At 45.1% G+C, this 20629-nt stretch overlaps 2 protein-coding genes across 2 annotated transcripts in view; both read left to right on the forward strand.

The window, feature by feature from the left end:
* The window catches only part of SLU7 (SLU7 homolog, splicing factor), an 867785-nt gene that overhangs the window by 322901 nt on the left and 524255 nt on the right, over nt 1-20629 (forward strand). The gene's annotated exons all lie outside the window — the stretch shown is intronic.
* The window catches only part of ATP10B (ATPase phospholipid transporting 10B (putative)), a 364478-nt gene continuing 355022 nt past the window's right edge, over nt 11174-20629 (forward strand). Inside the window, exon 1 of the mRNA XM_050794772.1 lies at nt 11174-11286. The gene's annotated coding sequence lies outside the window, so the exon portion shown is untranslated. The remainder of the gene's footprint in view (nt 11287-20629) is intronic.

Genomic DNA, 20629 nt, shown 5'->3' on the forward strand with positions numbered 1-20629 from the left:
GCTACTAGGCTCACTCTCATAGTGACAAGATCATTTATACCCCAAACCTCAGCATCATGCAATATACCCACGTAACAAATCAGCACGTGTACACCTGAATCCATGAAGTTGAAATTATCAAAAAATATTGGCGATAGGTGCACAATCTAAAAAGAGATCTTGAGTGGCATTCACGATGACTTTGGTCTACAATATTTTATTAATATATCTGTATACAAGGGTCCACAATTAAGTCATCCATCAAGTCAAAAATTATCCACTCTTTTGTGCCATGATGACTTTTCTTATCATTCACTCACAAATATTTATGGACCATAACATGCAGAACACAGGGTGCGACACTGTAGAAGGTCACAAAGTTAAATCACAGGAGAGCACCCTCTCCATATGGAGACGATGTGCGTGTGAATCATGTCATCTCACCTCATTGCGGAACCCACTACCTGTATCCTCACTGGCAGCTTCTACAGTGAGGAGACAATTGGGGCAGAGATAATAAGAATAGGATTCTTGTAGAAAGCAGAAGAAAATCTTGCAATGAGTCATAAGGGACAAAGTAGCCATAATTTGTTGAAGAGAAATCGGGAGTGCATTCCAGGCACCAAATCCAAAGGACCAGATTTTGAATCGGATGAGTCTTTCCCTGATGAAATCATGGGGAATTAATTTTTTAAGTTCTATTTTTAATTAGGAAACACATGCAAAGTAAAAATAAGACAATATTGTCCACTGATCAAATTTGCAATATAAAATAATTATAATCAGAGCTGGCAAATCATGTTCTGAGGTTATGTGTGGTTGGCTACAACTCTTTTTTAGTGAGAACTGGCAATATATATCTATGACCTAAAATCTGTCATACCCCTCATAAAATAATTATAATCAGAGCTGGCAAATCATGTTCTGAGGTTATGTGTGGTTGGCTACAAATGAGAACTGTGACCTAAAATCTGTCATACCCTCTCAAATAAAAATGCCCCTTCTTAAAAGTTGCATGGATGTTGCTAAATATAAGGAATCTCATTGTGAAATTTTTATAAAATGGAAAAATTACAAAAACCCAGATGTCCAATAGTAGGGAATTAGTTAAATTGTGGTGCATCCATATGGTGACTAAATTATCATACAGAGAATGTTTAATAAGGTAAAAAAATACTCATAACAACTGATGAAGGTGATCCAATTTTGCTTTTTAAAATATTTGCATGAAAAACATTTAAAGATGTATTCACCAAAATTTAAATCAACGATGGTTCTTTGAGTTGTAAAATTAATTTGTATTTTTTCTTTTTATTCATTGGTCATTTTGAAATTTTTTTATAATAAACAGGTATTACTTCAGAGACCAGAAAAACATGAAAAGTAATCAGTTAACCACTAAAGAGAGACATCGGATGAGTAAAGGTCAGTGGTTTCCCACTGCTCACAGTATCAAGGTCAGATTTGCTCACCTGGGTTGGCCCCCACCTGCCACCCCAATCCCCTCTCTCATTATGCTTCTACCAGCTCTCTCAGCTCTAGCCATGCAGGTCTCAAGATATTTTGCCATTTTCCTGGTACCACAGAGCCTTAATATAGTAAATTGTATTATTTTTCAATTATTCATTCCCACATGTAAGGGAAGTGGCTGCACGTCAGTCAGGAGTAGGCCAAGGCAGCCTTTTGGTGCAGCATGACCCAGCAGGTTTGGAGCGCAAGCACACAACCCCTCCATGCATTATGTAACCATTCCACGTGAGGTGCATTAGGTAATCACCCACGTAAGCTTGTGCTTGGCTTGGAGCCACTATTGTCAGTGCAAAATATAATTACCCTGCTAATGCTGTACATATGGCTTGCGTCCAGGCTCTCCTGTGCCCAGAGAGAGAATAAAGCCATGTTGAAACTGTCCACAATTCCTCAAGTGTTTTTCCATCTACCTGTCACTAACCTGACTCCCCTTGGACCTCAGTTAGAATCTGACATTTGGCGTCATGAACAGATCCTGACATGAGTGAGCCTTTGGTCCTCATGGATTCCAGGTTGGCCATGTGGCCGCATCATGGGTTGTGGTAACCAGCAGCAGCTGTGCTGCTCAGATGGGCTCTGGTGGAAACCTGGGCAGCAGTAGATGGGTCCTCCATGAGCATGGAGAAGGCGCTGATGCAGCTGGAAGCACAGAGCACCAAGAAGAAGCAAGCTTTTGCTGGCACAGTTGGATAGCATTTTTGACTGTGCTGTGAGAAGTACACACCAAGTCCCTGAGGGATGAAGCACAGGTAAGGGCCCTCCAGGCACAGGTCAGGCACCTGGAGGCCCAGCTACACAACTCAGAAAGAGTTAGAAACTGCCATGAATGAGAAACTCCAGAAACAGGAGGGATGCTTGGAGGCTCAGCTACAGAGCTTGGAAAAGGAATTAGAGGCTGCTGTAAATGCAGGCCTGGGTGCATCATCTTGACTGGAGACCCCCCACTTGGTCTGATACAAAGGAGGAAGAACCCCCATTGCAGGCTCGCCCAGTGGTCCATCAGAAGGTAGATCATAAACAGCCATTGGGGCCACAAAGGCACACTCAGGGACCACCCCCCACCCCACTGTAATATGAAATACTTTATATACTGCCTATACCCCAATTGATTTGCAGGAATTAGGCAAGCAGTGCCGCCAGTGTCCAGAGGAACCTCTGTCCACCTGGATGCTTCATTTGTGGGATGAGGAAGCAGATAATATCTCCTGTTTTGCCTCTGAGGTGGAAAATCTGGCCTCTATCATGACTCACCTCTCCCTCCATCAGCAGTTGCAAGTGAGTAGGCAGTTGGCGCAAGGGCAAGGTGACCACACCCTGATTGAGTGGCTATGGGCAGCCATATAGACTGTGTGGATCAATGCCGATGAATGAGTGGCTATGGGCAGCCATACAGACTGTGTGGATCAATGCCAATGAAATACTCAAAACCATGAGTAAATAGTAGTCATATGCTGATTTGGTGCAAGTCATCTGGGAGATGGGTATGCGGCAGGCTATGTTTGACCTGAATACCCGGGGACCAGATGATGAATGTTTCACCTCCCAAATGAGGGATCTTGTGTTGGGTTCTGTGCCCCCAAGTGCCTTTGGCTCCCTAGCTGCTGTCCTCACCCCAGACGTAGGGCACTGCATACATGAAGTGACCACTGCTATGGTGGCTCTCAGGGAAGCAGAAGGCTGCCAGTTGGACCAAGGGGTCTGTGCCATACAATAGGGGAAGATGCCCTACCTTCAGGAGGCATCCCATGGGAGAAAAGGGGGCTCCAATGAGTGACACATTCACAGATGTGGGTAGATTTGATTTTGGCCAGGGTTGACCAAGAGAAAATCAATAAACAGCCCAGTGAAGTTCTCTTAACTTTCTGGAGACAGTTATCTTGAAGCAGCAATTCCAGAAAATGCCCAAGGGGCAGAAGGATATTGCTATGCGACCAAGTCCCACCCAGGTGTTTCAGCTCAAAGACTACTTGCTGCAGCCAGGCAGAAATCTAGAGCCTTTTCTGTTTGATTAGGGAACTGGCAGAGGCACCCAGCTTGGGGAGAAATCAGATGACTGGAGGCCACATATGGAATTAGGGATCCACTGGTCCCCCACCAATGTGCAGTGGGTACTGGCATTGCTGGATACTGGCACAGATTGCAGCCTTGTTTGTGGGAATCTGGATAAGTTTCCTGGCAAACCTGCTAGCACTGACAGTTCTGGAGGCCAGTCAGTGAAAGTGAAACCTGTATCTCTGTACCTCGACATTGGCCACTTGGCTCCCCATTTATATACTATGTATGTGTCTCCCATACCAGAACACATTCTGGGGGTGGACATTTTACATGGCCTGGTGTTACAAACCACGGCCAGGGAATTCAGACACCAGGTGCATGTGGTGAAGCTCGTGCTGCGCAGACATATGCATCACTAGCCTCGGGTCCTGCCACAACCCTGACGAGTTACTTCCACTCATCAGTACCATTTGTCGGGTGGACATACAGAGATAACTGAGACAACTAAAAAGCTGGAGGAGGTGCAGATAGTGCGTGGCACCCACAACCCCTACAATTCTCCAGTGTGGCCAGTTAGAAAGCCTGATGGAACTTGGCGGATGACAGTGGGCTATCGGGAACTGAATAAAGTAACACCCTCTTTGCAAGCAGCTGTACCATCAATCATGGATTCGATGGACCATTTGACAATGGAATTGGGACAGCACCACTATGTAGTGGACTTGGCCAATGCATTTTTCTCCATAGACATCACTCCAGAGAGCCAGGAACAGTTCACCTTTACGTGGGATAGGCGACAATGGACTTTTACAGTGTTGCTGCAGGGCTATGAGCATAGCCCTATCAAATGTCATGGTCTAGTTGCCACAGATTTAGCCACCTGGCAATGTCCAGAAAGGGTCAACCTATTCCATTATATTGATTATATTATGTTAACTTCTGATTCTCTTGCAGATTTAGAAGCAGTGGCGCCCCTCTTGTGGCAACATTTGGCTGCATGTGGTTGGGCCATCAGCAAATCCAAGGTCCAAGGGCCTGGATTATCTGCGAGACTCCTGGGAGTTATCTGGTCAGGTAAGACAAAGGCCATCCCAGAGGCTATCGTTGATCAGATTCAGGCATATCCCCGGCTTCACCATGGTGAAGTAGCTGCAAACTTTTGTGGGCCTCCTGGGATATTGGCAGGCATTTGTGCCCCATTTAGCTCAAATCATAAAACCATTGCACCGGTTAACAAAGAAGGGAGCTACCTGAGACTGGGATGATGTGGCTGAGACTGCCTTCCTGGCAGCCAAGTGAGCTATTCAGCAGGCACAAACCCTACAAGTTGACCAGGGGTGCCCATTTGAGCTGGATGTGCATGTGACCACAGATGGTTCCGGTTGGGACCTGTGGGACTGCATGGAGGTCTTGAGAACTCCTGTAGGCTTTTGGTACCAACTATGGAAGGGAGTTGAGCTCCAGTATTCCATGATAGAGAAACAGCTAACAGCTGTATCTATTGCCCTTCAGGCTTATTAAATTATGACAGGACGGGCTGCAGTCATCGTGTGGACAACTTACCTGATAGTGAGATAGGTGCATTCATGGGTAATGACCCCCCAGACTGGGACAGCACAGACATCCACTTTGGCAAAGTGGGGCATCTACTTGAAGCAGCAGAGTACACTGAGTACACATGTCTTAGCAGCAGAGATGCAAGAGGTCTTGGGGCCTGTAGTCCTACCGCAAGATAAGGCCATGGGGCCTGAAGCACCCCTAGACCCTGAGCCTTCACTGTTTAAGGAAGGGCATTCCCCCATTCCCGATGGGGCATGGTACACAGATGGATCTAGCCAAGGTGCTATTGCTGCCTGGACTGCTGTTGCAGTCCAACCTAGTACTGACACCATGTGGTTTGAAACCAGGTATGGACAAAGTAGCCAATGAGCTGAACTCAGAACAGTGTGGATGGTGATCACCAAGAAGTTGACACCTGTGGTAATCTGTACCTATAGCTGGGCAGTCTATTGAGGCTTAACCTTGTCGTTAACTATCTAGAAAATAGAGAAGTAGCTAGTCGGCTACTGACCCATTTGGGGCCAAGCCATGTGTTAAGACCTCTGGGAAATGGGTCACAAGAAAAAGAATACTATTTATCATGTGTCAGGCCATATGCCTTTGACCACCCCTGGCAATGATGAGGCAGATGCCTTGGCCAAGATCCGATGGTCAGAGTAGGCACCTACATAAGATGTAGCCTTGTGGCTACACTGGAAACTGGGACACATCGGGAGTAAGCTGATGCAACAGGTCAATAAGCATTGGGGTCTGTCCCTGCCCACACAAGACATTTGGGAGGCTTGTCAGAAATGCCTGGCATGTGCTCAGGCATACCCTAAACAGAGGAAGCTGCCCAGTGTTACACAGGTAATGATAGGTCAAGCGCCTTGACTTGCAAGAGTATACACATGCACTAACAGCTGTGGGCATGGCCACAGGCCTGTTGTTCGCCTACCATTGCAGGGTGACTGACCAACAGAACACCGTCTGGGCCCTGCAACACTCATGTGCCCTGAATGGTTGCCCTCTGGCCATTGAGAGTGATAGGGGGACATATTTCACTGGACAACAGGTACAACAATGGGCACAACCAATGGACATAAAGTGGGGATTCCATGTGCTGTACAACCTGCTAGCTGCGGGTATGATTGAGAGATATAATGGGCTTTTGAAAAATAGGTTATGCTTGCATGTCACACCCCCATCTTTGTGGGGCTGAAGTTTAAGGTTGGACCTGGTGCTCCAAACCTTGAATGAACAGCCATGGAAATGTGGCTGGTCTGGCCCTGGTGAAGGCTTTGTTACACTGGGCTGCCCACCCGAGCCCCCCACCCCCTCTCCCCACTGCCACCTTCAGTTGCAGATACAAACCAAGAATTACCCCTCCAACCAGGTATGGGGATGAATGGAAACCTGTTGTTGCCTGCCCTAATGGCCCCTGAAGGCAGGGGAACAGAAAACCTGGCTTTGGCCATGGACCCTCCAAGACCCCACTGCCAGTGGTTGGCCATCATAGCTCTCTGGGGGAAGGGCCTACATTATGAGTTGCATGTCACTCCTTGGGTGTTCAATACATGGCCCTGTAGTTGATTGTTCATAGAGAAATGGCCAGGGAAGGAACCCTTCTCTGGGGGACATACGTACTGTCTGTGTGGCCTATTATGAGCTTCCCTGTGACTTTGGCACAGATACAAGACTCAAAGGAACCATGGGGTGCTGATAAAGTGTGGCACCATCTCCCAGGGCAAAAGCCCTTGGCATCTGCATTGTTATCCAGAGGTGAAATGTTAGACTGTATTTTGCTTGAGGGACATAACTTAACTGTGTTAGTACCTGTGCCTGCTCTGTCATTTCGACCATAGGTTAACATGCTCCAACTGCATTGTGGACTGGGCCCAGACCTTTGCTGAAGTGACCAATGTTTCCAACTGTTGGATCTGCACCACCCTTCCAGGAGCAGTTGCAGATGGCTTGCCTTGGCACAAACATTCAGCATCTGCAGAGAAATGGACATGGCTGGAGACTTTGATTCCCATGGCCGACACCTGGAATGCAACACGGCAAGCTGCAGACAAAGGATGCTGCAAGACCCACGGCATACCCGGCCCCTGACTGGCCCATAGCATTTATGATGGGAGGGGCTGGCTAGTAGGGAAACAGGTAGTACCCCCGGCCCAGTGCATAGAGCAACACTGGGGTAACACCACTGTGGGGTGGGTACCCAGCACAGCCTGCATAAACATAACACATGTCACCACACTGAAGGTATGGTGGAACATGCGACCCCACCAAGGTCAGGCCCTGATGGATTTTATGGCCCCTGGGAGTTTATGGGTCATTGGGGACACAGGGTGTCCTTACTTACCAACAGACTGGCCTGGACATTGTACCTGAGGTTGGCCTTGCGTACCTGGCACTGTTCTCCCTGCTTTGCCCAGATGCCTGCATAACTGGGAGGCACCATGCTCTCAGTTTTTGTGAATGCAAGGAGGGCCCTGGTGGTTCTACACATTGGAAGTGACTATCACTGGAGTGGGTGTCATAACTGTAGAAGCAGAAGTTACTGCTTTTGCAGAGCACATCGCTCGGGTTCTGAATCATACCCGAGGGACCCTCCTCCTGTTAATGGATGCGGTTGATCAGATCAGAAAGGTGGTGTTACAAAACTGAATGGCCTTAGACATAGTCACTGCTGCCCAAGGAGGCACCTGTGCCCTTTTAGGAACACAATATTGTTCCTCTATCCCTGACAGTCAGCAGAACACAACAGCAGCCCTTCAAGGGACATTAAGTTTCTAGGGAGCCTTACTGATGACCCCCTGCAGAGATGGAGGGGCATCCCTAGGCTCTGGCCTGTGCTGGACCCTAATATAAATAGCATAACTGGGATCCTAGTAGCTGTTGCTCTCTGTATTGTTGTTGTGGGTTATAGATTCAAGGCTCTGCCCTATAGGCACATGTCTCTGCCTGGAGGACACTCTTGGCCTAGGGAGTCTAGGGTAAGGGAGATGGCTGCACTTTAGTTAGGAATAGGCTGAGGCAGCCTTCCAAAGCAGCATAACTCAGTGGGTTTGGAGCACAGGCGCACAACCCTGCACATTATGTAACCACACCACGTGAGGTGCATTAGGTGATCATACACGTGAGCTCATGCTTTGCTCGGAACCACTATTGTCTATAAAAGGTATAATTACCTTGCTAAAGCTGTACATATGGCTCACCCCCAGGCTCACTCATGTCCACACTCACTCGCACTTAGAGAGTAAAGCCATGTTAAAACTGTCTACGATTCCTTGAGTGTTTCTCCAGCTACCCGCCACTCATCCCACCAACTCCCCTTGGACCCCAGTTAGAACTTGACACCACCCCTTTCCCTGTAAAAGGAGTGCATTCCTGCCCACTGCTGTGTAGCGTTCCATGTCCCCAGTGGCAGATCCACGCATCCCTGTCCCATCGACTTTCAGCTTTGACCGAAGCAACAAAAGCAGACATGAGAGAGGCCACATCAAAGTAGAAGCTTTAAGAGGCAGGACAATGTCCACAGTACTCCTGGTCTTTCTTTCTGCTATGAGAATAGCATAGCCCATTTAGGAAGCTGTTCCTTCAGCTTGAGTTCCTGAATGGGAAACTGCTGCTTCAATCAATGCATAGCCTCCCTTTAATAAACCTTGTAGTAGAAATTTCTGAGATTTGGAGATCATTTGTTACTACAATACTGACCACTACACAGGGTGCATGGCGTTTCTCTGCCTGGAACAATCTGATGACAACCTCACTCCTTTGCATTGTTAACTCCATCCCAGTTCTAATCTGACTCTTTGACATGGACAAATCTCTTCACATGCTTTCACAGCCCTGGGTATCTTTTCTCCTTAGCATTTATCCCAACTGTCATTTCACCACTTGTATGTGATTATTCAATCAGTATCTGCTGTGGTGTAAACTCCTAGAGTCAGCGCTTTGCCCAAAACCACACAGCTGAAAGCTGGTAGAGCCAAGGACTTGAATTCCAGCAGTCTGGTACCAAATTCTGTATTTGTAACAACTGGACTAGGCTGCTATTAATTTCATCTGATGAATGGTACCATCAGAGACCAGGTGATAAGTACTGGGGAAAAAAATTGTGATCTGCACAGGTGACTCAAGGAAACATTTTTTAGTTTCTTTATTGTATACACAAAATCACCTGAGCTTCCAATGAGATGTGGATGAGCAGCCTCAAGACAGCATATCTTCTTGGGTAAATATAGATTTAAGGGTAGGTTTCCCTACTCTCATTAGTGCCCTCCACGCAATTCACTAGTAACAACACAAAGCAAATTATAGTAACAACAACAGCATCAACACCTTGGGTCCTCTTCACACCCCTTGCTGTGCCTAGCAAGATGCCCTGTACATATTAAGTGCTTAATCAATGTGATTTGAATCAAATGGATCCTGTGGTCTTTATCTTATGATTAAATGCATGACATAAACAAACGGTCATATGAGACCTAATTGCCCATATAGTAACTCCACTTAGTGGGGCAGGTGGGATGTGAGAATCTCATCCTAAAACTGAATGTGACTCTAGAAATTAGGAACCTGAACACAGACTGCCTCAGCCATAGAGCAGGGAGAGGATGAGTGTGGGGCCCACACACCTGGGTTCTTCTCCAAAAGTAGAGAGCCTGGGAAGGGGCTGGCATGGGGAAATTGGTTTTGGAATAGGTGATCTTGAGGGGCCTGCAGATCTCCTGGAGGTGACGAGGTGTGAGGCCTGGGCCTCGGGTGGAGAAAGGGCAGGACTAGAGCTCAGTGTCAGTGCTGGTGTAATAACAGTTCAATGACATCATTTCTAAGGCCTCTTATAGCTGAAATATCTTTGAGGCCAAGGCTCTCTCCTCTGACAAAGCTCATTTGTGAGTTAAAGGGAGGAGGGAGAAGCTGGAGTCAGCTGCAGAATTCCTGAGGGGAGGGTAGAAGAGTGAGTTGGAAACAATGTGAAATAGCTGGTTCCCAACTCAGCTGGTAATAAAGAATTTAGGTCTATTCTCAGGCAGTATTTCTTCAGGTATACAGGTGCAAGACAATCCAAATCAGAATCACCCCAAAGAATTTTTTTTTAATCTGAATTCTTGGGCCTTTTTGGAATTGAGAATTGTGTGCAGAAATCTGTATTTTTCATATTCCAGATAAGACTTATGAATCCTAAAATCTGGCAATTTCTGGAAGAAAGTAATACTAACTTGCCTGGGTAGGGAAATAAAATCCCAAACCTTTAGATTTGGTACCTGAATAAGTGTTCTTTTTCAAGGATATTTAAGTCACCTTTAAGACCACCTGTGGATTCAGTGGAACAGTTGTTAATTGGGGTGACTAACTGTTTTTTAATAACAGACGTGCCGTACATTGCTAAACTTTCCTTGCTGATTTCCCTAACACTACACAGAGGAAAAAATAGAATCTCTTTACGTCTTGTGAGCAAATTTCAACCTGTTGCTCAAGTTCTCTCTGCTGAGGATAAGGGTAGATGCGGCATCATCCTGGGAAAAGCTTGCGACCTTGAGGTACTGGTGCAATACGGCCAAATCTCTAGCACCAAAGACAGAGCCAACTTGGTGTGTATTAAAGCCATTTCATGCAGCAGCTAAGCAGAGACCCCATCTCCTGATACCTGGTCTTCATATTTCTATAGCTTTTTAATCATACACTAGAAAACAGGTACTCTTCATCTTTTTGATAGCAGGGCCAAAGTCCCAAGTTCTGGCTCTAATTAACCCAGGTGCTCTCTCAAAATCAATTGTGTGGCCATAGCTGGGCTGGTGGAGACCACGGCTAGCCACCCACCAGCTAGGAGCAGTACACAGGCAGTCTCTCTGGGGTGCCTGAGCTAGTTAGGCCAGTCCTGCCAGAAGCCAAGGGAGGAGGGTGGAGATGCAGGGCTTGGAATAGGAGCCTAGAGTGGATAAGGAGGGTGGGGCTAAGTAGGTTTCTGTAGCAGGCCCAGAGAGGAGGAAATTGGGGTGGAGGAATCGTGTTCAGGCGTGTGACACTGAAGGCTGGGCTTCTATATGGGTGGGGACCACCTGCTCCAGCCACCCATGAGAAGGAGGTTCTCTGGCAGTCGCTCCCCTTTGATGGGATATCTGGGGGTGTAAGCAGCTCAGTCTTTCTCCCTAGTGTCCCACCAGAATAAAAATGCCCAAGGAGTGCCAACCCTCCCTGTCAGCTGTGGAGTTTACATCAAGGAGGTAGGAGGTAAGCGTCTTGTTAGATTCTAAGGCTGGGGGGTGGTCTTGTCTTCTCAGTTCTCCCCACCAGTTGCTGGCCTGGGGCGGGGATGCTACTTCAAAGGGAGCTTCTGAGGCTGTCCTTCTCCTTAGTACTCTGGGTCCTGGGGCTGCAAACTGTGTTCATCCTCAGCCACCAGCAGCAACAGGATCCCAGGGACCCCCAGTCCTCTATCTATTTGGAAAGCTCTTTGCCCAGGACATACAGGTGACTGTGTTATGAGGGCTGTTGCAGATGGTAATGGTGATAGCTCTGTGTGGTCGTGGTACCTTTCACATGCCGATGAGCAGAGCGCCCTTGCAGGGAACCTCTACCTTAGCTATTGACTGCTTGGAAATGAGTTGCCTGTCTGGACAGTCTATAACATATAGCCATTAGGCACTACATGTACTATTTCAAGGCCTCTTCCCAAAAGGTTACAAAATCACTATGCAAAGAAATGTGTGTTGGGAAGAGAGGGAGAATTTGGGATTTTTATGATGGTGCCTAATGAAAATCATAACGGTGAGAGCTTATTGAAGCCTTATGATTTGCAAAGCATGACTGAGAAGCACTTTATATAGTATTACAAGCCCATGCAGCAGGTGTTATCTATCATTACTGATGAGGATGGTGAGACTCAGAGAAGTTAACTGAAGCAACCAGGGTTTACTGATCCCAGAACCCATGCGCTTGACTTCAGTTGATGAGGCCATATTTGACCAAGAGTCTTCCAGTTTCAAAGTGTACAGGGCTGGTGAGAAACTACTTGGGTTTGTAAATAGCCTTTGTCCAGACAGAACAGAGGTGACTGCCCCAATCCCCAGTGCCCATGCTCAATAACTAATTCAAAGCTTGGTTTCCTCTGAGACCTCAATGGCCCGGTCTTGTCGGCTTGGAGACTGTTAAGAGTACCTGTCAAAAATATGTAACCCACGGCCTGTGCCATTAAGAATACAGGGACTGTGCAGCTCAGGGGTGAAGCTAATCCTTGAAGCCCTAGAGCAGTCAATAAAAAAGGGAAGGAAATGTGTTTGAGAAAGAAGAGCTGGATACTGAGCCAGTCTCACCTCCAAAGCATAGTTCACTGGACTTATGACTCTAAACCTGGCCCTCTCCCCACCCTCACCTAATATCAGGTCCGCCAACCTATGGTGAGCCAGCAGCCCTGGCTGTTGCTGTCTGTTTCCTTCTCAGGACCTCGGCACTCAGTCTTCCCTCTGCCTGGAACACTCATTCCTTGGCTTTTCCCAATATTAGCTTCCTATTTTTAATCAGGTCTTGGCTCAAAGGCCATCTCTTCACAGAGAGCTTCCCAGATCACAGCATCCAAGATACTTCCCCCACTTCCTCTCCGTGTTATTTTCATAATGCCTGTCGCAACTGAGAGTCTGTCTTCCCATTTGTTTTTTAACACTCCACTTAGCATAAAAGTCCCATGAGTGTAGAGACCTTTCATGTCTTCTACCTCCTAGACACTACTGTGTCCGCTGGGCTTGGCAGAGTTTCTAATAATAGCAGGGCCTTGGCTAATGCTTGTTGAGTCAATGAGTAATTGAAGGGAACAGGAGATATCATGGCCACCAGTTTACCTCTTTCTCATTCGATAACTCTGCTCAATCCACCTCAGGAAGGTAAATACCTTGGTCTAAAAACAAAAGTAAAGAACACCTGGATTTTTAAGTGCTCAGGGAGCAGCTGATTTCATTCTTGAGGTAAGATAAAAAGGCTAAATGGCATCACATGGATTTAGTCCCCTGCAGAACAGTAAGGTGTGGTAAGACTGGCTCTGCTCACCAGTCTTGAAAAGCGACAACATTTATGACTCACCCCAGCTTGTCCTTCTAGACAGCAGGTATGGTATTGATCTTAATGATGTGGGGGTACTTGTCATGCCAATACAATTTGAGAAAGCTGAAAGTGCACCTTTTTGTCCTGCTTTATCAAGCCACCCACTTAAATTTCCAGTGCACTTTGCTCACGTATCTCTTTCTGTTTTGGGTGTCATTCATTTTTAAGATGAGAAGAGAGCTACATTTGGAATCCCCCATTCCAAATGTATGTAGAAACACATACAACATGTTTCTATGAGCTGTACTCCTCTCTGCAATTGTGGGCAAGTCACTTAGTGCCTGCATTTCTTATGTTTTTCCCTCTGTAAAATGGAATAATAACTACTGTCCTCTATGGCATGTGAGGTGGTTGTGAGATGCACAGGTAATGTTAGCCCTTTGCAAAGCACTAAGTGTGACAGTGATGTAGAAAACAGCACAATACAGCTCTTGCTCAAAATCACACAGCTCCACAAGCGATGGGGAGCAGGGAATACACAGGAAGGCGTGTTTGATTTGGAGAATTTCACTTGCAGAAAATCCACAGTTCCAAAAGAAATCTATCAGAGGAAGCGACTTCTAGGCAGGATTTCTTTTTCCAGGCAACTACCTTAAGAATCAACTTACACGCTTTAATTAACACCCAGCCTATTTGCTTTGCAGAGGGAAGTATTTGAATCCAGCCTAGTGATGCTTCCTCCTTGGCAACCACACAGCGTCTGGCAGTATTTCACATGCTGGTGGTTTTTATGGGTCCCTTATTGCACTTATGTGTTCTTCATTGTAATGGGTGTTAAGTGTTTCTGGCGTCAGCCCCAGCCCTGTCCCTGTTTGATTTAAGAGACATCTGATTTTATATCTGATCCTCAGGTTGGCTCCTGTGATCTTGTTTTTAAGTCGCTCCTTATCTTGTTCTATTTCCCTGTGCTATTCTTCATTTGCAGATTTTAGGAAATGCCTCTTTGAGAGAATAAATTTTTGAATTAGGAGCCAAGTCAGAGTCCTAACAATTTTCTGGGGAGCTAGGGGCCCATAAGTAATGTTGTATTATGAAAAGGGAATTACGTTTCTGAAGACCCAGGCTTGAAGCCTGGCCACAATTACCAGGAATTCTTTTCCTACTCCTTGTGCCACGATGGAGATAATAGCAATATTGGCACTGAACTTTTATTGAGAATTTACTAAGTCCTAAGAGTCTTCCTTGGATGATCTCATGTAGATTATCCAATGCCTACTATCCTGTCTACTATCAGTTTTTGGAAATTGAAAATGTGAGATTTAAAAGTTCCAAGCTCACCAGGTGTGGTAAATTTTAGAACCCAGATTAGAATGCACACTGGTTGATTCGGAGCACGTGCTCTCATCCACCAGGTGCAATGCCTTCTACTGGGCTATATTACCTGGCAATCCTTGTGGAGACATCAGTTGACATTACCAGGCATCTGCTTTTCACAGGATGTCATCTGATGAGATGAGGCCTATGAAGCTACTTGGAAACTGTGCACTTTTATTCACCATTGTCCACTTGTCTTGTTTACCAAGATTTAGGAAGAATGTTCCAGAAGGACTCCTATTTTCCTACTTTTGTGGCCTTTAAAGAAAATGACAGGTATTTTCATAAAGAAAAAAAAAATGATGCAACTTACCAAAGGAGAACATGAAATCAGTCCTAACTTAGAGTATACATTGTTTATAAGGCTGAAACCAAACTGTTTTAAATTCTTTAGGAGAATTTGCAGCTACTATATTCCATGCTAGGAACTAATAACACAAGCATGATAGTCAAAATGTATTTACTACTTCATATCTGCCACTGATAGAAGCATTTCTCTCATGCAAGAGGCAGTTTATCATAGTGGCTAAGGGTGTGGGTCATGGCTTACAGTGGCTGGCACTGCCAGTTGCTAGCTGTGTGACCTTGGGCAATTTTCCCAACCACTCTGATTCCCTGTCTATAAATGGGGATGATAATAAACTCATCCCCTGGGGTTGTTGTGAGAGTTATACAAATCAGTACACATGACGAGCTTAAATAGTGATTGGTCCGTAATGAACTTCAAAAGTTTGCTGCTGCCACTACTTTTCCCTCAACCCTTTTATGAGATAGGTCCTACCATGCCCATCTTGTAAGTGTAAGGAACTAAGGAATAATAGGCAGGCCACATGGCCAGAATTAGGATTAGAACTTTGAACTGTTATAACCCACAGCCTTCCTTCTTCAATGTCATATTTTAATAAACTTTCAAGGAAACACAAATTCCACTGGGAATTCAGTTTGCCAGAGGTTTATACTCAAGATCCAATCTACTTTCTAGGTAATTATTGGTGTCCTGTCATCTTTAGCCTGGTAAGTGAAGTGTCTTGTTGCAAATGACTTCAGTTGTGTCTCTAGGATTTCGCCAGATTGGCCAGAACTTTCTCCTCTCTTCAGGATTCTCTGTGGGCAGGCAACCACACCAGCCTCAGGTGATAAGTTTGCTTACTGAAAGCAATCAATGGAGCTACTGTTCCCTAAGACAGAGCTCTGGACCTGGCCATTTCGAGGGCCTCTTTCAGTTCTGTGATAGGATTGCCCTATGCTGGCTTATATCTGTTGACATAAAATTTCTTGAATTAGAATGTTAGGATAAGAGATGAGAAGAAATTGTTTCAAGGGCTGTGCTGGGCTGGTCAAACACAACTACTATTTCTCATGTCCTTTAGCCATGATAGCCAGATGGATATTAGAGTTATTTTACTGGATCATTCTCCAACTGGGTAGGCCCTGGCTTCTGCTGCAATCCCAGCACACGATCACTGCACCATGACCCCAATAAAGCAGTCATCCTTCTGCTATCTGCACCAAACACGCAAGACTCTCAGGTGCTCCCCATGTAATAACAGCAGTTAATAATTAATACCTTTTATTGGGTATTTACTGTGTGTAAGTTTAATTAGTTCACATAATTCTAACACAGCAACACTCTAAAGTAGATTCCAGTATTATCCTCATTATTTTAAGGAAGAGGAAACTGAAACTTAAGGAGCACACAAAGTTGGCCAGAGGTACCCAGCTGAAGGTGGTAACACCAAGGCCTAACCCCAACCCTGTGTGATTAAACACACACCCTTCAACTCTGCTCAACTGCTCCAAACTCAAATTGCCTGAATGGGGCTTAGAGAGGTAGTTTGATAACACATTACAGATTAGCCTTGAAAAACCTGTTCTGCTGGCAAGGGATGGAGACAAACCTGCCTCATTTGTTTTCCTGAGCCCTTGCAGCCCTGGCCTAGCTGGTGGAGCCTATTTTTCTTTTGCCTAATTTTATTCAGACATGGTTGAGCTGCTTAACTACTCAGCTTGGTTTTCCCAGACAACGCTTTCATCAAGGGAATGTCCCCATAGGTAAACATGAGGTCAGTGTTAGTCTCTCCAAAGCACCTCAGCCCCATCCTTCTGAACACCAATCCTGTTGCATTTTTCCAGTTTCTCTTTCCTTTCTTGTTCTCTGGTCAGCCCAGTTTAATAGTAAGTAGGACTTGATCACAGATCATAAAGTCTATTTTCAGTGCTATGAGATAATTTAAGTAACTGGCTTCTTGGCTTGAAGACTAGCATGTATAGCCTGTCATTTATAAACACAGACAAAATGGTGATCCCATTGTGGCTGTACGTCAAGAAAATCCTGTTTGTTCCTCATAAGTGGTGTTTATGCAAGCTGGCTGTTAACAGGAAGGTGTGTAAAGTCAGAAAAATCTAGTTAAAGCTTGGACATCATCCCCTTTAATGCCTGTGTGATCATGAACAAATGTATCTTCCACAGTTGCATAATACTACATTTATTTCGGTCAGCTCTGCACACATTTATGGTAACACTTTCACAGCGTCCTGGGCACTGTGCTGCTTCCTGTATGTATACCTTTTCACTTAACCTCCCACCTAATGAGGTAAATACCGTCATCATCATTTACAGATTAGAAAACTAAGGTTGGTAAGGTTAAGTGCCTATTAAATGGCAGAGCTGGAATTCGAAACCAGTTATTTAGATGTCAGAATCCATTCTCCAGGCCAATGTCATGTACTGGGGGATGATTTGATGTTAAATTCTTCCTCTTCCACCACAAGATCATGCACAAGTGTTTCTCATGTGCACAGTCTCCTTTTGAAGCTAACACTGGGGATGCATTTTCAAGCCTTGTCAAGCTGCCCTGCTCTTTCTTGCTTGCCAGCCTTCCGATCGATGGCAGGCACAGCTTCTGTCTCATGCCCTGGCCACAGCTCATTTTCTCGTCTGCTCTGTCTATTCTCCACATCACAGAAAGACACTTCATCGATGAGTGTAAACCTTTTTTCTTTACTAATAATTAAAAGGTCTTCCAAACAAATACTTGTGCTTACCTCTGAAAATAAAACCATCCTATTTCCTTCATCTGCAGGGCAGAAAACTCAGTGGATACTATTGCATTTCAGGACCCTCAGAGAAAAAGCAGGGGCTATATGTGGGGCCAGTTGAATGGGCCTTTGATCAGGAGCTTGGAGGAGTCCCATTAGGATGTAAGCCCGAGAGTGCAAGGATCTTCTCCATCTTGTGTGTCACTGTCCCCAACACCCAGAGCAGCTTCCAAGTACATAGGAGCTGCTCAAAGATATATTCACTGAATCAGTATGTCAACTTCTTAAGACAAGTGTGTGTCTATTGCAGATTTGTTTTTCAGATTGGTTTTTGTTTGGTTTGCTTAGGAGTAAAAATAAGGGAGAAGGTTAAGTACTGGGTTATTGGAATTCTTTGTAGACACATTGTCTTCTATGGACATCTCAGTGTTTCTCTGCCTACTTAGTCTGGGTAGTCACAGGTGAAAATTTGGCCAGGTTGCATCGGACCTGCCTTTTTGCCCACATCCTCCTCCATTCTTTACTTCCTTTTAAGTGAATCGTCTGAAACTATAATATTTCTGTTTACTGAGCACTAACAACATGCCAGGTCCAGTGCTAAACACCTCCATATATTACTACCTTTAATCTTTACAATATCTTCACCTCTGCATTTTGCACATGAAGAAAACCGGTGCTTGGAGAGGTAAAACTGACTTGCTAAAGACACACAACGAGTTGGTGGTAATCTCAGACCTCAGTGCCAGGTCTGTGGACTCCCAATTCTGAGCCCTTTGTCTGGTCTACACAGTGAATCTACCTCTTCCCTTCAGCTAAGGTCTGCTATGAAGCTTTTCATATGAGACAGATGCTGATCCTTCTCTGACTTTTCTCAAGCCAGACACCCACCCACATGAAAAGATGTCATTTTCTAGAAGGGACATTCCTTAATGTCACCTACCGTTAAATGCCTGGGGTCGTGTTCCCCATCTCTATCAGAGAACACAAAATCCTGTAAGAGGCCTAGGCCTTAATTCTTGTTTGCCATTCTGTTAAGGATGAGAAAAGAGGAACTGCTTTGTGGTCTGAAAACAACTCTAGCACTTAGAAAAGGCTGCCTGTGGGTATAAGACACGAGGCCCAAAAGGGAAGCCATCTTTGCTCTCCCATGAGTGAAGGTAAAGGTCATTTGGGCGCACAGCAGGGGGCCAAGGGAATGTCCCATGCTTGAGTCCTTCATGTGCAACTTTCACATCTTGTGGCACAGCCAGGTGCAGTCTTCACTGATACTTATAAGACATTGTCATTTCAATGGAACTTAGGTTTGTTTAAAAGGAAGACTACGTTAAAGGGACAATGAGTATATCTTATCACAAACAGAATGACTATAAAATTAAACACAGAGCAACATGTGTAAACTCTAGCCAGACATTGCCGAAAGCTCTGGTTCCAAGACCTGTAAAAGGAGAGTTGAATATAAACTAGCCCTGTTTTTTGAGTGTAAAGTTTCAGATCGGGAAGATAGTCATTCTGGAGATGGATGGTAGTGATGGTTGTACAACATTGTGAATGTGTTTAATGCCACTGAACTGTACACTTAAAAATGGTTCAACTGGTAAAAGTTATGTATATTTTACCACAATAAAAAAGAATGAGGCAGTTCTTTACAATTATGAAACAACCTTTAAGATACATTAAGTAAAAAAAAAAAAGCAAAATGCTGAATAGAAAGCTGCTGTTTGTATAAATGTACATGTACATTTATGGTTGTATACGCAAGGATCCCTCTGGAAGAATGACAATGTTTTATCTTGTCAAGGAAATGAGCTTCTAGTATCTGGGACCATAGCAGGGAAGGTGGGGGAAGGGGTGTCTTGTCTTTGTTCACTGCTTACTATTTGATTTGTGTTGCATGTATAACTCATTATAATTAATAATAATTTATTAAACCTTTAAAAAGAAAAAAGACTAGCACCAAACTGAGACTGTATCCTTAAAACTGTGGTTCTCAACCTTGGCTACGCCCTAGACTCAGCTGTTCAAAGTGAGGTCCCCTGACCGGCATTGACATCACCTGGAAGCTTGTTAGAAGTGCAGAATCTCAAGCCCCACCAAGGTTTTTAGAGTCAGAATCTGCATTTTGCCAAGCTCTCCAAAAGGTTTGCATGAGATTAAAGTGTGAGCAGCACTGCAGGGGACTAAATAATCAGCATCTCTGAGGTGTGGCTTGAGCCTAGGAGTTTGTGAACGTTCCCCAGGTGATTGCAAAGGGCAAGTGATGTTGCAAAACACTGACTTATGTAGTTGGGAACATTAAAGTAGTTAAACAGGACCCATTTGTTACTATGCGATTCAGTTCTCAACGTAAGTTCCATGTGCTTCTTCAAAGATCCTTGCATGTCCCATGCTTGAGAGCACTGCCCAGAATGACCATGTCAGAGCTCATGAATGCTGAGAACATAGAAATGCAATACTGAGGCCGGGCGCAGTGACTCAAGCCTGTAATCCCAGCACTTTGGGAGGCCGAGACGGGCAGATCACGAGGTCAGGAGATCGAGACCATCCTGGCTAACACGGTGAAACCCTGTCTCTACTAAAAAATACAAAAAAACAAAAAAACAAAACTAGCCGGACGCGGTGGTGGGCACCTGTAGTCCCAGCTACTCGGGAGGCTGAGGCAGGAGAATGGCGTGAACCCGGGAGGCGGAGCTTGCAGTGAGCTGAGATCCGGCCACTGCACTCCAGCCTGGGTGGCAGAGCGAGACTCCGTCTCAAAAAAAAAAAAAAAAAAAAAAAAAAAAAAAAAAAAAAAAAATGCAATACTGAGATTCTTCTAAGCTTGGTGGGAAAGATGCTCTTATTTAATAGCTTTGAGCCCATTTCTTCCTTATATAAAATAAGTTTCACTCTACACCAAAACATGCACCTATTAAGCCCTTTTTTATCCAGCAATCGAGCAAAATGTCAGAGTAATGGCAAAATCAACTTTGGAGTTAGAAAGATATGGATTCAAATTCTTCTTTGAGCAGCTTCTACCCACCCCGTAGGGCTGTCATGAGGTCAGAGATGTTCGATCTACTGTAAGTACTTGACCAGTATTCAGTGTCCACTCTCCCTGCCATTGCCTCCCACAGGTGTCCTGAGCCCC

Source organism: Macaca thibetana, chromosome 6 (genome assembly GCF_024542745.1).
Source record: "Macaca thibetana thibetana isolate TM-01 chromosome 6, ASM2454274v1, whole genome shotgun sequence".
Classification (NCBI taxonomy): Eukaryota; Metazoa; Chordata; class Mammalia; order Primates; family Cercopithecidae; genus Macaca; species Macaca thibetana.